This window comes from Myotis lucifugus, unplaced genomic scaffold, assembly GCF_000147115.1.
Source record: "Myotis lucifugus unplaced genomic scaffold, Myoluc2.0 scaffold_193, whole genome shotgun sequence".
NCBI lineage: Eukaryota > Metazoa > Chordata > Mammalia > Chiroptera > Vespertilionidae > Myotis > Myotis lucifugus.
Window position 1 is genome coordinate 2404905 of NW_005871241.1, and position 11437 is coordinate 2416341.

Sequence of the window (11437 nt, forward strand, 5' to 3'; positions counted from 1 at the left end):
TTTGCTTGTGTATGGAACTTACATACATTTACTCGCTCTTTTATTCATTCAGCATGTATTTATTAAGCACCTGCTAAGTATGAGCACTGTGCCTGGCATGAAGTAACCAACATGGATATGGGGTTGCATATGCCTCTAAGACATAATGGCTCATATTTAAATCTTCAAACTTGTATTCATATCCTTCGTGATTTAGCCTCTGAAATATTATGGAGCCTTTCCTCTCCTCTTTATTCCCAACGACTATCCCGATTACTCTCCTTATCATGGCAGAGGATCACACCTAACTTGATTCTTTTTCAACTGGGTCTCCCCCTTCCAGTTCCTCCTCTACATAGTTGATAGTTAGCCTTCTAAAATTTATGTACAACCAGGTTATATTTCTGGTTAAAAATTGTATATGACCCACAGTTGTAGTGGGTATCCGTTTTGTTCTGCAACAACAGAGTGCAGGAGATATCTCTTCTCTTAATTTCTCTAGTATAGTTAAATTATGCTGAGTCCTCTTCTATTTAGTCAATGAAAAACCCAATTTCAGTCTTTTTATCGGACTCCTTCCATCCACCAACGATCTTCTGAAATTTAGAAGAATCTTATAACAGGATATTCAAGAACGGGCTCTCTGGTCTTTGTTTACAATGCTTACCTCTCATCTTCACCTTGACTGTATCCAGGTGGTCCTATGAAAGTAGATAATGCCAAGCCTGCCTCTTTAGAAATATTTGGTTTCTGGCCAGCAAAGCAAAAGAAGCTGAGATAAGGAAAAGCAAAAGTTAGGAGCCTTCTATAGTGGTAGAAGTTTAAAAATATATATAAGACAAGAGACACAAAACCACTAGGTAATATTTCAAATTATCCTGCTTCATGGAGAGAGTCCAATTCCTTAGCATGGCTACAGGACATAGCTACACTTCGCAGTTTCACCTTCATCCCATGATGTGCTGCAGCCAGTGCACACCAGCTCATGAGAGCCAAGTGCTAGATTTTTAGGAATGTTGTGAGCCAGTTGTTAAGCGTGGCTCTTATTAAAAATTAAATAATATAAATATCACTTCCCATCTCCCTGGAGAGCCTCGCCATCCCCATTCAAGCTCCCAAAGCACTTTGTAAGTACTTGTATTACAACACATCTGGCATTGTCCCGAATTCTTGTTTTTACTAAAATATCCCCAGACTATGAGCTTGTCAGTAAGATATTTCATTAGGAATTCAATAATTGTTTGGTGAGTGAATGAGAGAATGACTCTTGGAGGTTAAAACCTAGTTCCTTCCTGATACCTTGGGATTACCCCTCTACCCAGCAGCACTCACAGTTTCCCAATTCAAGCTTTACATACCTAGGACTCGGAGTCCTTCCATTTTTTGATCACTCATCCCAGGAAAAGCTTGGTTTCCCTCCACAGGAGATCTGGCTTTCATTCTCCAAAGGCTTTTACTCTGGGGGAGGGTCAAAATGTGATAAAAAAATATAAGTAGTAAAGAAACAAAAAATGTTTAACAATTCACTAATGTACAGAAAGCAAATGACAAGTCTGCACATGCACATATTAATGCCCCGTGGTACATGAGCCTAAAATGAAATGTCCATGTGGCTGGTTGGTGAGCCAGCCCAGGGCTCTCTGCTGTCCAATTGGTATTTCGGAGGCACAGAGCGGATATGCCGAAAACTGGGGGGCTGGCTGACAGGCAGGTGGATGGGCAGGGGTGCAGATGGACAAAATGGCCAGAAGGGCTGCTCGTCACATAGACATACCTGGGAAACATCCTTTAGAAGAGAATGTCATGAACATTCTGGAAGGTTCACGTCAGAAATGTGTCAAAGACTGGACAAAACAAAGGTTGAGAACCATTGCTTTTGATTTTAGGTGACGCCACCTCGAGTACAGAACCGCTTAACCTAATTTCTGATTCCACCAACAGCTTTGGGGAAATCGTCGTTGCTTTGCCCTAGTCTTCCCAGAACAAGAACCAAACATCCCTGAGGACACCAAATGACACCGGCACCCCACCGCCAAGCTGGCACCGGCAAAGATGTAGACTATTTGCAGAGAGCACACCGCCTCTGCTGTGAGTGGGCAATAAACTACCAGGGAGATGCGTGCTGCCTGCCTGGAGACAGGGTTGCTAGGTGCCTCTGAAGTAGTGAGACCGAGAGGTGTACATTATTTCCCCCACACTTCTTATTTTACACAGTGACAGTTGTAGCCTGGAAACAAAAGTGAGCAACAGCATCTGTGGTATTAGAAATAATGGCCAGCCAAGGGCCCTATGGGGCAGAAGGAGCAGGGTTGAGGCTTTTATCAAGAGCAGGAGAAAAAAAAAGTAATGTGATTTGGTTTCACCATAATTGCTTAAGCAGCCTGGGTGAGAACTAATTATGAGTTCATCTGGCTCCGGAGAAACCCCCCTCTTCCCTTCTCCAGGATGGTACTAAAATATCAGCATTGCGTCACCAGAAATCACTCCCATTGGTGGCCTTTCTTAAGGAGAGCGGCGGCTCTGTGTCTCTGAAAGTCACTGGAATCTGAGTAGACCTGGGAATTTATAGCTTCCCAAGGCAAAGAAAATAGTCCTGGCGCTCACTTGTCACTTGGAAACTCTGAGTGCTTACCCATTATTATATCATAGAGGAAGTTTTGCTTTAAAAAATGTGGGAGTGATGAAATGCAGAGAAGAAAAGGAAGAGACAAATTCCAGGCCCTACGTCACTACAACAGCCCTGCCAGCATTAGATTAGGGGGAAGTACTGGGTTTCAGAACCAGGCTGTTCATTGATGATATCTTGATGCTCCAGGGCTCTCGTCAGGCTCCAATGGCCCTAAAGAGACAATACGTCTGCTCAGATAGTTGGTCGCCTAGTTCTCAAAAGTGCAGAGCTAACATTGGAGGTCAGCAGGATAGAACTTGAATTCCGTCTAGGTTAGTAGTCCAGTAACAAACCTAGATGCAAGCTAAGTAATGATGCTCTAATGTGTTTATTTGGACTCTATGTGAGTTCTGAGAACGAGGCGAGTTGAATTGGGGTAGCAGGAAGAGCTGGGTTTAAATCCGGATTTAAGTCGGGTTCAGATGCTTAACAGCTATATGTAAGTTACTTGCCTTCTCTGAGTGTCAGATTCAACTGAGAAATGAGATAAAAATATCAGTACTTTTGCAGTATCTATGTAAGGATGAGAAATATGTAAAGTGTCTACATGGCACTTGGGACAGAAGATGTACAAGATAAATGGTAGCATACGTCCCAAATCTCTCTCAATGAGAAAGCCTAACCTGAGTGCCTCTACAAGAGTGGCCCTGTGCAGTTTACAAAGACCAGCCCTGGTTGGTTTGCTCAGTGGTTAGAGCATCAGTCCCCGTGGACCAAAGGATCTTGGGTTTGATTTCCGGTCAAGGGCACGTACCTCGGTTGCAGGCTCCATTCCCGGCCCCTGGGTAGGAGTGCATGTGGAGGCAACCAATTGATGTGTCTTTCTCACATCAATGTTTCTCTCTCTCTCTCTCCCCACTGCCCCCCTCCACTCTCTCTAAAAAATCAATGGAAAAAATATCCCCGGGTGAGGATTAAAAAAAGACATACCAAACATGACTTTTGTCTTCTGAACCATCATAATTTAGTTAGATGAGCAGGGCAGTGGAGGTGGAGGGGAATTAAAAACTGTCTGAAGCAAGCAGCAGCAAAACACTATGGAATTAGATTCTAAATCACGCAGTGCAAATTCCACGTGGGGTAGGAGTTCAGGGAAAAGGAAGAACAATGTGGGTGGAGCAATACCTTCAACCAGAACTTGAACAGAAAAATAGACACAAATGGGATTTCCCAGCCACTAAGATTTACACACAAATCAAACTGTTGATTTAATAAAAACAGAAAACCAATCCACTGAGAAGAGACTCATTTTAGCATCCAAACGACTGTCTAGGCTCACCTGAGGAGCCATCTTTATTTTGCAAGAAAAGTCAGCTACCTACTGTTAGGAAATGAGGAGCAGAAATAAACCATCCAACTCCATAAAAAGTCCAAACTGTAATACAAGTTTAAAATGTATGACTTTATAAATGAGTTAAATGGCTTACTCTACCCATGACTGTGTTGATCTCCCTTCTCATAGATTCCTTTAAATACATATTGGACTTATGCCCAATTCCATCTAAACATGGATGAACAATAAATAGCATCTCATTTTCTGTAATTCATAGTAATTTGAATTTGCACCCCCAGGAAAATCCAACCTTCATAGTTTGAGAAAAGGAGGGAAAACACAATAGCACTGATTATGTATTTAAGTTACACCCATGCTTTATATTTTGTACAGATTTGCCTAAATACCATCTAAACTTGAATATAAATGATATTTTCTCCAAAAGTTATGCCATAGAAATAAAAATAATTGCCCTATATTTGAGTCTTCATAAAGTCTCTCATATTATAGGAGGTCTATTCAATTATTTTGAAAAGCTAATTGCAGTGCGGGTAAGGGGGAGAGATCAACCAAAAGACTTGTATGCATGCATATAAACATAACCAATGGATGCAGACACTAGGAGGGTGAGGGCATGAATGGGTTTGGTGTGGGGGGGGGAATGGGGGGATAAGGACACATATGTAATAATTAATAAAGAAAAAAAGAAAGAAAAGCTAATTGCATATATCTAAATAAAAGGTATAATTGTTCTCCAATTTTTTCTTAGAGCTAAAAAGGCTCACCTTATATTTGAACCTGTACTTCGTCTCTCCTGTTATGAAAGGCCTATTCAATTATCCAGATTCAGCCTCAATAAGTGCGAGTTCAAATGCTTGTAGAAGTCAGCTAAAAAAACAGGCAAAAATATTTTATATAGATTTGAAATTATTGCTAGAGGTATGAATTCTTAATTATAACAGTCGCTGTTAAAAATTCTTTTAAAGATCAACTTAAAAAGTAGTATAGTAACCCTAACCAGTTTGGCTCAGTAGATAGAGCGTTGGCCTGAGGACTGAAGGGTCCTGGGTTTGATTCTGGTCAAGGGTATGTACCTTGGTTGCGGGCTGGATCCCCAGTAGGAGGCATGCAGAAGGCAGCTGATCGATATTTCTAACTCTCTATCCCTCTCCCTTCCTCTCTGTAAAATGAATAATAATTTTTTTTTAAAAAGGCAGTGTAGTAAGTGATTAGATTGGAAAGATTATAAATGTAAACCCATGGTGTGGACTGAATGTTTGTGTCTCCCCAAAATTCATATTTTAAAATCCTAACCCCAAACATGATGGTATTAGGAGGTACAGCCTTTGGAAGGTGATTAGATCATGAGCCCTCATGAACAGGATTAGTGTACTCACCAAACACCAAATCTGCCAGCACCTTGTTATTGAATTTCCTGGCCTCCAGAACTGTGACAAATAAATGTTGGCTGTTAGGCCATTCAGTCTATGATATTTTTGTTATAGCAGCCTGAACAAACTGAAACAACACACATATGAAATAAACTAACTGTGGAGTAAAGGTGACTGAGTGACTGAAGAATACTCATTTGTTTTTATACTTTTCTGAAACCCCATGAAAACATGGTAAAGAATTTTTGCCCCAGGACATCAAATAATAAGGACAAAGAATGAGGAAAGGCATGACAGCCTCAACAGTTGAAAGGTGAGAAGATTAATGAAAGGTAACTGATGTGCCAGATCCCAGAGTGATGGGTCCCAAGATGGCAGAGAAGCTGAGAAGCATTTGATTACACACAAGTCTTGAGAGCTGGACGTACTAGGCAGCTCAGGAAGTGGACTGAAGGTAGAACAGAAACCATGAAGCAATTAGAGCCTCAGATCTCCTCTCTACTCCCAGCAAAAGCCTAGAAGTTTATTTTTTTGAAAAAGCTAAAACAGAGGGCTCTAGGAGAGCTGAAGGGTGGCAATACAGGACAGAAAATTAAGATTAGTGAGTGTTGGCATATTGAAAACAAAACTTATCCCTGCCCCCTTCTCCTCTTCCTCTACCTGGTTCTCAATGCTAGCAATTTGGCCAGAAAGCAGCTCAAAGTGATTTCTCTAATGAATCCAACCAAATTCTCACACACACACACACACACACACACACACACACACACACACTTCAAAAAGAAAGCCTGGACTTGCATTGTTCAATATAGTAGTGAAAGGAATTTTAGAGATAGGACAGGCAGTATCAGGAGATAAGGAGGGTTCATGGGAGAGGAATGCATATGTGAACGGCAAAAATAGCTCTAAGACGCCAGAATATTTTCACAGAGGATAAAGAAAAGTCACAGGATACCGGGAAGAGGGAAACATATTTTCACAGAGGATAGAGGAATGTTGCAAGATAAGGGGGAGAGAAAGAGGAGGGCACCACATGGGTTTTGAGCTTTGAAACTGATACTATGTAGCAGAGTGACCAATGAGGAAAGCATGGGGATCCTAAATTAAGGAAGAGTCCAATTAGAAAGGGTCATGTTCAGACAAAGAGCTACAGCCTTTATAAACCTGGAGACAAAGAGACAAAGAAAACTTTTTGGACTTAGATATTTTCCCATTAGACTCTAATGATTAGAGAGAGAGTGGGTTTTTCCCATTTGGGGACCCCTCCCCAGAGAGAGTTTGTATACGCTTACAATAAACTTCCACATTTTTATTAAAGAAGCCTTTAGTCCACGAATTTATTCAATTTCGTTGGACAAGGACCCACGAGAAGAATCTGCACCCCAAACCCTATGATTCAGTAGCCACTAGCTACCTGTAGTGATTTACATTAAATTTTGGATTATTTAAATTAACTAAAATTGATGCATCAGTTCCTCAGTAGCACTAGCCACATTTCAAATTATCAACAGACACATGTGCTACTGGTTATGGTGTTGGACAGTGTCAATATATAACATGCCCATCATTGCATACAGTTATATTAACACTGACCTAGATAGATCTCCCTACGTACAGCTAAGTCAACAATATCCACTCTCATTCTCTAAGCATGCCACACTCTTAAATATGTGCAAACACAGAGGATCACCAGATATCTTAGATATCATTTAATACAAAAAATAAAGAACTGAGTTACAGTTTAAGCAAACTAGAAGAACCAGAGACAATACAGAGAGAAGAAAATATACTATCATTAGTATATTTATCGAGGTATGAGAAGACATTGTTTCTATGAAACAAGTATAGCCTGTTGTAAAAAAAATCAATCAATCAATAGAAATGTTAAAAATGCAATGGCATAGATGAAAATGTCAATTGAAGTGTTAGAAGATAAACCTGGAGAAATTTCTCAGAAAGCAGAGCAAGAAAAAAAAAAAGGATTCAAAAAATGGAAAAGAGGAGAAAAAAGTCAGAAAATTAGAGGACAAGTTCAAAGTTCAACATTCAAATATAAGAACTCCCCAAGAAACACAACAGAGAAAATGAGAAAAACATTTAAAGTAATTTCCTGGAACAAAAATGAGCTAATATCCAGCGTGAAATCGTGTCCAGAATTCCCAGGTAATGTTTGAGAATGCACAACACCAAAGTCACATCATTGTGAAATCTTAAAACACTGGGACGAAGGCAAGCTTGAGGGTAAGGATGCAGGAGGGGGGTGGAGAGATGGTCACCTGAAAAGATAAAGAATCTGAATAGCTTTGGATTTTTCAACAGCACACTGGAAATAGAAAAGCAATACCTTAAAGATTATGAAGAAAGTATTTCTCAACATATATGCCTATATTCAGCCAACCTATCAAGTAAGTATGAGGGAAGAATAAGGACATTTTCTCACTTTCAGGGTAGCAAAATTTTTACATCACCTGCAGCCTCTCAGATAGCCACTTAGAGATTGTGCTTCACAGTGGTTAAACCAAAAAAGAGGAAGACAAGACCTTGGAGACAGGAACTCTACCAGGGAGACAAGGTGGAGAGAACCACAGAACTCTGGTCAAGAGCAAGTCCGTGGTCACAGCCGTGTGGGGACCCTGAGGATAGCCTTTCTGGAGTAGGGCAGTTTAGCATGCTTCAGGAAACGACAGAATGCCTTATGTGTCTGAACACAGCAAGAAGATATTTATGCAAATGGCAAAAAGTTTCAATTAGAAATATGTAGAAAACTAATCAAAAAAAATTTTAGGACAATTATTTAATCCAAGAAAAACACAGTTGAAAATTAGAGGAATAATCTTATTTGTATAAATCACTGCATTCTATAAGCTTTGAATAGCATATACCGTATTTTTCCATGTATAAGATGCCCCCATGTATAAGACACCCCCCACTTTCCAATACAAAATTAAGAAATCAATATTTTAAACATTTTGCTGGTTTTCCTCTTAAGGCCTTCTTCTTTTTTGGCATCTTAAGGAGTTGTTCTTCCTGTTTTCTCCACTGTCTGATCACACACTCAGTGGGAGGAGGTCCAAATTGTCTCTCTGCAGCTCTATGTCCATGCTCTTTTGCATAGCTGATTATATTCAGTTTGGATTTTGCAGAGTAAGACAATTGCTTACCGGTATTTATCTTTTTATTTTTTGAGATCTTTATGGGCTCCGAACACTCTGGTCTCTGTTGTATCTGCGCACTTTCCACCTCTACTTCCAATTATGGCATCAGCTGATATCAGTAACAATAAGGCTCGTGATTGGAGGAAGCCTGTTTGACAAGGTATGGGCAGCTACACACCTGCAAGGCTCCCTCCTCGGCTGACTTCTGACTTCCATGTATAAGACACCCCTCGATTTTCAGTCTAATGATTTTAGAAAAAATAGTGTCTTATACATGGAAAAATACAGTACATCATCATAGTAACACAACAATTGTTCTCTAACCTAAATTATAAAATAACTATACTAGAAAGATGGGGAGCAAAAAAGGATGCATGTGATGGGGTGTGGTGTAAGTATGAGGACTAAAGAAAAATCATCTTCCAAATGGGATATGAATAGGTAATGACTGAAACCAAAAAATCAAGAATGAAAATTTCACCATAACTCTGGGTCTAAGAAATATCACATTTCTTTATTTTGTTTAAATCAAATTGAGCTCTTAGAGCAGAAATTGCCTGGCAGGAAATTCCATTTCTGTCATTTCTGGACTGCCCTCCTCCACTCTCATTTCCAGGTGATACAAAGGTTGGGGATGGGGATGTCTTCTGCATTCTAAAATATTGAAAGGAAGGCTTGTGGTCTCCACCATGCCTACTGCCTTGTTCATTGTCCAGGCCACATGATCTGGTCCCTGAGGGAAACTGTACTCACAGCTAAACTTGAACAAGGGTCTCTGTCATCTCAATTCCTGAGACCACGGCTCCTCAATGTCCTGTAGGAATCTGCTCAAGTGAAAGGTAACAAACACTTCCTTCTTTGGAAACCACCCAAACCCCCCGCCTTTTGCTCTTCCAAAGGAATTGATTGCCAGTAGACAGTTTTATTTCCACCTCCACCCTCCAAAAGCCCTCATCTTTCTTTTTTTTTCTTTCTTTCTTTCTTTCTTTCTTTCTTTCTTTCTTTCTTTCTTTCTTTCTTTCTTTCTTTCTTTCTTTCTTTCTCTTTCTTTCTTTCTTTCTTTCTTTCTTTCTTTCTTTCTCTCTCTCTCTCTCTCTCTCTCTCTCTCTCTTTGACAGACAACTGTTAAGTTTTTATTTCATAATCATAAACTTAACTCTGCAATCCAGCTAGACTGGAAAGGGGTAAGGAAATTTTAGAACCCAATGATTATAGAACACTAGAGGCCCGGTGCATGAATTTGTGCACAGGTGGGGTCTAGCTGGCCCGCCCCAATTGGGGCCAAGCTGGCCGGGAGGAGGGGACTTGGGCAGTTGGCCAGTGGGCCCCACCCCCTGGTCAAACTCCAGGTTGAACTCTCAGTAGAACTCCCGGTCAAGGGGAGAATTTGCATATTTGCCTTTAATTATATAGGATTCCAAGCAAATCAGGGTGAAAGGGTACTCTCCTGAGCTACAAGGAATGGTCTGGTGGTTAAGATAAAAACACAAGTCAAATTTATTAGAATTGTCCACAGTCAGCAATGGTGATCTTCTTGCTGGTCTTGCCATTTCTGGACCCAAAGCGCTCCACGGCTGTCACAATATCCATGCCTTCTTTCACCTGGCGGGAGATCACATGCTTGCCATCCAACCATTCAGTCTTGGCAGCGCAGATGAAAAGCTGGGAACCAGTTTGTGTTAGGTCCAGCATTTGCCATGGACAAGATGCCAGGACCTGTATGTTTCAGGATGAAGTTCTCATCCTCAAATTTCTCCCCATAGATGCACTTGCCACCTGTGCCATTGTGGTGTGTGAAGTCACCACTGTGTCACATAAATCCTGGAATAATTCTGTGAAAGCAGGAACCTTTATAACCAAATCCTTTCTCCCCAGTGCTCAGAGCATGGAAGTTTTCTGCTGTCATTGGAACTTTGTCTGCAAACAGCTCAAAGGAGACGCGGTCCAAGGGCTCACTGAAGAACATGGTGAGGTTCACTATGGCTGGTCATGGGCGGCTCTGTGGCGGCAGCGGCCGCAAAGCCAGCCCTTATCTTTCTTTTCCTCCACTCTGGGTGATGTGGCATAATTCCCACAATGGGCTAGTGTTCCAAAACAGAACCTACAAAAAGGAATGGCTGTCCTCTGGGGATATCTGCTTTGCATTCAAGCAACCTAAAGTCCCTGGGGCAAAGAAACATAATGGCTTGGCTACCTTCTTGCAATGGAAAAGGAAAAAATACCTTTAGCAGAGAAAACCAATTGTGTGGGTTTTTTTTCATTATAGAGCAATAAAAATTAAAAAGCCTGCCTTCAATATAAATACACATATACATATGTAGTATAAAGAAGCAGGTGTTTATGTAATGATATTTATAACATACACAGTTGAATGAATGCCTGTGTGAAAAAAAAAAAGACTTTTACTGTAAAAGCAGTAACTTTTATGACAACGACTTATCTCATCTAGTCTTCTACTATTGCCTTTGAGCCACATTCCAAACCCAGGAAAAAAACATGTTTATAAAACTGCAAAGGTCAAGGCCAGTAATGGAAATTGATTTTACATGCTCAGTGGAGTGTTTTTAAAACCATGGAACAGTCTAAGGGAAAAGAAATCTATTTAATTACTCGACAGCCTTTTGTAGTCCATTAAAAAGGCTCCACAATTGTCTACCTCTCCTGAACCAACTTAACATAAATCCCTCCCATTAAAGAAGCACTTCTTAGAAATTGCCCAGAACGCGCCCTGCTGGAGAGGTGAAAAGTCCAGAGGATGAACTCAAACTGAGAATAATGATTCCTCCATGAGGACAAGCTGCTTCCTTTAAATGTTTTTAATGAGCCAGAAATTTTCACTCAACGCTCCTGTCCAATACCTGGGCAGCTAGTCCCTCTGAACTTGTATTTTCCTCTCTTCACTTTCTGTTTGATGAGATGATGGGGAAGAAATCAATAATAGACTCCACTTCAGGAGCAATTATGGTACATT

The 11437-nt window shown here is 40.6% G+C and overlaps 1 long non-coding RNA gene and 1 pseudogene across 1 annotated transcript; both read right to left on the minus strand.

Moving 5' to 3' along the window:
* Positions 1-659: 659 nt before the first annotated feature.
* Positions 660-4808, minus strand: LOC111827617. The gene is made up of 3 exons (XR_002831243.1): positions 4706-4808; positions 1338-1437; positions 660-751 (listed from the first exon to the last, which is right to left on the minus strand). It is a non-coding gene; the product is annotated as an uncharacterized LOC111827617 (long non-coding RNA).
* A 5131-nt stretch (positions 4809-9939) lies between these two features.
* LOC102432236 lies at positions 9940-10432 on the minus strand (annotated as a pseudogene).
* Between the last annotated feature and the right edge of the window lie 1005 nt (positions 10433-11437).